Consider the following 5,737-nt stretch of genomic DNA (forward strand, 5'->3'; position numbering starts at 1 on the left):
TTGCTAGTGTTAACAATGAAAAGACAAGTTTTGTTGAGCTTAATGATTAAGAATTATAATGACTCCGTTTGTTGTTCCAACGTAATTGTTGAGTAAAAGAGTCTACTTTTGTTTCTTTTGAGTTGAAAAACAGCAGTTGTTTTAAGACATGGTCATATGCACTGTAGTAATGTGCTTTAATTCATCTGTACTAGGATCAGCTCTAATCGTCACATTTGTAAACCAAAACGACCTCCGCATGTTTTAGTTTAGAAGGATACACCCCTAAACTCGTTGAGATATTCGTTAATGCCAGTTAAAGGCTTGGACCAAATGTGTCTTGTGGAGGGTAAAATTCTGGTTGGACAGGATATAGTCTTCTTCTCTTTGTTGAGGGGAACACAAAGCGTCTCTCGGACTCCCTCTATTTCAGAGGAAGTTATTTCCATGTATTGGATTGGAGGTTGCGTGGGAGACAGGGTCGAGAATCTTATAGAATTGCATTGTGGGACTTTCTGGGGACGAGCAAATGTTTAGACTTTGGTATATTCTTGTACAATAACAATTAACTTCGCGTTAAATCTTCATAGATTATGTTGTTAATAAATATACGTCGTATGTACCACGATCTAACTGACCTTTTGATCAAACCTTTTCGTTTTCCAGACAATTGTGCACCGTGACAGGTGAGCGATCGTAAAATTGCCATTGTACAATATTCTGGTGGTTTAGGAAGCTCAGCTCGTGATATATCGCTTTCTTGCAACTTGAGTTCTTGCTCCGCGCATGCAATGTTGAAAATGCGACTCCCAAAACACTCCCACAATGCAATTCAACAAGGCTCTCGACCCTGCCTCAAGTGCCACTTCAAAGTGGCCAATAGAGACTATTCTTTATTCTTAGAGCTTTTTTAAACCATGTGTAATCCAAGGATTTGACAGCTATTTAGCTTTGCGACCCGATAAAGTTCTCAGCGTTTGTTTACCATGTTGTAAAAAGATGAAAAAAGATTGAAATACATTTTTAGCTTTGCGACCTGATAAAATTCTCAGCGTTGGTTTATCTTGTTTATAAAAGATGAAAAAATATTGAAATACCTGCTGACACCTCCACTTGAGATGAAAGGTGGTTTTCTGCAACTCCAAACCTTAGTGCATAATCCATAAAGTCCCTCTTCAAAGTGAAGACGCCAACACGATTGTCTTGGATTGGAGGCGAAACTATTTTGAAATCCCACGAGTAAAGAATGAAGTTTGAAGGGAGTCGATTCAATGTACAGAGGCCCAGTCATTTAGATCAAACTTTATGGATAGAGTACCTAATTTAAACTAAATTGATGACAAGGACAATTTTAAACAAACCATCCGAGATTTTTCTAAAGATGTCAATAAATGTTTCAGTTGTTTGGATCAAACTTTATATGGGGATAGTAGTTAATTTAAAATCATTTGTTGACAAGGACAGTTTTAAACAAACCATCCGTAAATTTCCTAAAGATTTTGATAAATTTTCATTTAAAGCTCCAGTGGTAGTGATATTTTTAGGTTTATAGGAATTTTGAGCATTTTATTATTTTATTCATTTATCTCTTTCATGAAATTTTCTATATAATTTAACATTTCACCGTTAGATACCAGGTCCACTTCAGCCAGTTCAAATCTGTTCAATCTGCTTTCTCAAATAAAAGTATGTACCGATTGTGTATGTATTTGCCGATAACATCAATCTTGACAGCCAGTTCAGTCAACCACCAAAGTAATTGTATTAATTTAACTGTTGCTTGACCTTGAACGGGAATTAATTAAAGCATATCCCTTATTTAAGAACTTGAGGCTTTCGGTATTTTCCCCAACAGTGAGTCAGCTATCAGTGTCGGGTGGCTGCATGTGACAATAACAGTGGAACTGTTTATTACATATTTCTTGAAGTCTTAACATCGTATTTATTTGGTTCGTTATTTTCCGTTCAAAGTGAAGCAACTGTATCAAGCATAATGTCGGCAGCGAAAATGGCCAAAGAATAAAGTAAATGGTAAAAAATAATAAAGCTAAATAAAATAAGGGAAAGGATGAAGAGCAGGACGAAAACAACGAAGGAGCAGAAGTTTAGGTGTAGCTAGGTGTCCATATTGATCCGCTCACGCTGGTATTTCAACTCTGATTCAGTTAGCTTTCACAGTTATTAGCATACTACTTAAGTTACTCCGAAAATTAAAATTCAAATAATGTTTGTGTTAGCATGCATGAATGTACTCATTCAATTAAGAATCTAAGGTAACGATTACTTCACATAAAAAGGTATTATCACGTGTTACCGACATTCTAGAACTGAGTATAATGCACGAATTTTTGACCAGCAGAGGGTAATAATTACTGCATTTCCGACCGACATATCATGGACATTTCGTCGTCCATCATGCATTTCAGTATTTCTTACCGCTCTTGCAGCAGATCGAAGCTCCTTAAGTCCACAATACTAGATAGAATTCTACATAGCTTTGGAATTAGTCTCTGTTCATATGAAGCGATAAAACTGTCAAAATGAGGAGTGAAGCACACAGATGATCAACAAGCCGAAAGCACTTCCTTGTACCAATGTCGACTGTAGTGAGTTATGGATAATATATTGACCGAGCTACCTGGGGACAAGCTTAAATTCCTGTTTCTTCCTTCCGTTCACTTTCTTTTTTTTCCAGTCTTATTTTAAGTTTTACCTAAAATATATAGTATTCGCAAAGCCTGTGACCTCACATGACTACAGAATGAACCACTTTGCTAGATTGAGCTTTTCCACCAAACAAAAAGGTAATTCCAACCGCTTTATTTTAGAATCAAAACGAAGATTAGCAAATGGCGCCAGCATTCTGAGAAAAAAAAAACCAACAACAAAGTTTCTGTCATAAGAGTACAGTTACAGCTTTTAAGACCAGCGGTCATGAAAATCCGCTCAAAATCCGAATTTTGGGGCAGAAGTAGAAAGATGGATTTCCTTCATCTTTGGTCTATGACTAACTTTTAGATAGGTAAACAATGTGGTGCTGTTAATTCGTGCCTAAAACGCACTTATTCGGGGAAAATTAAGAAAAGTGAATAAGAGGTCCGCATGTCGCGGATTTCGCCAAATAGAGGACCGAAAAACCACGACTTTTAACGAGGCTTCCCAGAGTTTTATGGCCGCGCGCAAGCTGGGCACTAGTATGGGGCGTGAAACCTGAATCGCCGTGTTTTTTATGATTTTTGTGACGTCAGCGTAACCAAATCTGTAAAATTAACTGCTAATTTTCTTGCGTTCCCTTCGGTAATTTTTTTCAAAAATTGGCTTAGTTCTTCCTATCAAATACCTAAAGTTCCTATAAAATTTGTTTAAAACGATTTACTCTTACCATTGATGGAAATATATAAATCGGTCGTTTGTTTTGAAGTTGTAACAGGGATCTCGTAGAAAGCCACGGTAGACAGATTAACCTTGATTTCCAGGCATTTATTTCACAGCAATGAGCGCGAGATAGCACTGCAAGCTCTCTTTCGCCTTGTAAAACTCCTGCATATAACTCACATATAAAACCCTGGGCCCGGTTGTTCAAAAGCCGATTAACGTCTATCCCAGATTAAAAATTAACCAAGGAGTTTATTTCTCTACTCCCAAATGCTGTTCAACGCTGATATTCGGCAAAACGTTACATTAGAAGAAGTCAATCTTGTAAAACAAAAATAAGCAAAGAAACTTGCAATAAAAAGTTGAAAACATGAAACAAAAGTTTACGCTAATCCTGGATTAGGTTAATCGGCTTTCGAACAACCGGACCCTGTTTAACGACCATGAGGTAAATCTGTTCCGAGGTGGAGCCAATATCAATACAATTTAGCCTCAGTAGTTCCTTTACTGCTAGCAAAATTTAACCACATTTCAATTTACGTTTATTAGCGCATAATAATGAAAGTTGTCTATGTATGGCTTGATTCAGTTTTCTCGCTCCAATATAATGATGTTTTCGCCTCTGGATTAAGATTCAAGTCTACAAAGTATTGCTCTCCTTGCCTGTGTTTTCAAGTACATTTGGGGTGTTTACCATTTAGCCAACTAACCCGGATGGAATGATCGTTGCATAAAGGTAAACGATTTTCCGAATTTAATGACCAACCGGATGAGAATGGCGCTTACCATTTACTACACAGCATTCCATCCCGCATATTTTACTCGATCTTGTGAGAAAGGGCCTGGAAACGGAAGGATTCTCACAAATGGTAAGAGCATTTCGCGAATTCCGTTCCGAACGGAAAAAGAGGACTATCCCTGGAGGTTGTCCACAATTTCAGAAAAGATTTTCCGGAAAATTGCCTTTCCATAAGACCTCAAACCGAAATTTCCGGATTTTTTGGCTAAATGGTAAGAAACCTTGACTATTGCTATGTCATAGCCTCGTTTGCATACACAAAAACAAAGATGGGGAATTTCAATTTAAATTTGCCTATTTTTGAAGCGTTATTGTAGGCTATTTAAACACATTTAGTCCAAATGAGTGGTCAAGTATGACAATACAGGTAAAGAACTTTCGATTCAGAGAAACTTTTTCTAGACCGTACTTTCCCTTTTTACTGAATACAATAATACTCTCAAGGTAAACGCTTAAATTCGCCTTACTTAAATTCACTCCCGGACAAGGAAAACCTCCTGGACAGGGAAAAGACTAACGTAAAGGGGAAAAACCTCCCGGACAGGCCCCCAATTTCTGTTACGGTAACTAATTACCGGCAGAAAGAAAATAACCTCGCTATTTCTACGAAACCCAATTTATTTAACTGTAAGCAACGGGAGACAATTTAGTTCGAGCTAGCGACTACTCACCCTGCTAGCAGAGCCTTTCTTTGCTTGCTAGATTTTGGCGTTCTCGAGAAAGACTCTGCATGAATCGAGTAAGATCTTTATTGAGTATGCGCTGCATGTTGCCACGATGCAGTCTCGAACCCAAGCCTAATATGCCAGATCTCGCCGTCATCTTGATTTTTCGTGGTACAGCGGGCTCAATTATAACCATCGGTTTTGTCACTAAATTGACGCTCGCACTGGAAAAACTGGTTTGACGAGAGACAACAAGATTGACTAGTCCAGAAGTTCGGGCTGCGGCGGCTTCAAAGAGTTGACGCGATTCGGGCAGAGCCTCCTTTTCTCCTCCTCAGTAAAGAAAAAGACAAAAGGAGGCTGTGCTCGCAGGGTGGCGACTACTCTTGGCACAATCTCAATACAATTAACTGAATACTTCTCTACGCTTTTCTGACCACAGGCAAAGTACTGCCCTTCTCTTCGACGAAATCTCCTGAAGACTTCTTTCACAGTATCGCACTCCACGGAAACCAACTGTAGACTTGACAGCAGAATGTCAGAATCACACGCGAACGGGGAAATCCCTTCACTTGTCACACAATATCACTTGGAAATCACAAACCGGGAACAAAGTCCCGAATGACAACGACAACCGACTGACTGACTAGAGAGCCGCTTATATAGCTATCCGAAGAGAGTCTAGAAGTTTCCAAAAGTTATTATTTACAGCTTCTACAATAAATTCTATTTTTAAACTTACGAGTCACAAACTAGTTTGAAATTGATGAGTCACAGTTCTAGAAAATTCCTGAAACAACATATTGCGTGACATTGACCTTCGCGAACTTTCCAGATAATTCCAACCCGTAAGGGTAACACTTAGGTGAAGCAAAAGCAATTAACAGGGGGAGAGGACAAAACGCGGAGCCCTACTTCA

This window comes from Montipora foliosa, unplaced genomic scaffold, assembly GCF_036669935.1.
Source record: "Montipora foliosa isolate CH-2021 unplaced genomic scaffold, ASM3666993v2 scaffold_443, whole genome shotgun sequence".
NCBI classification, from domain to species: Eukaryota; Metazoa; Cnidaria; class Anthozoa; order Scleractinia; family Acroporidae; genus Montipora; species Montipora foliosa.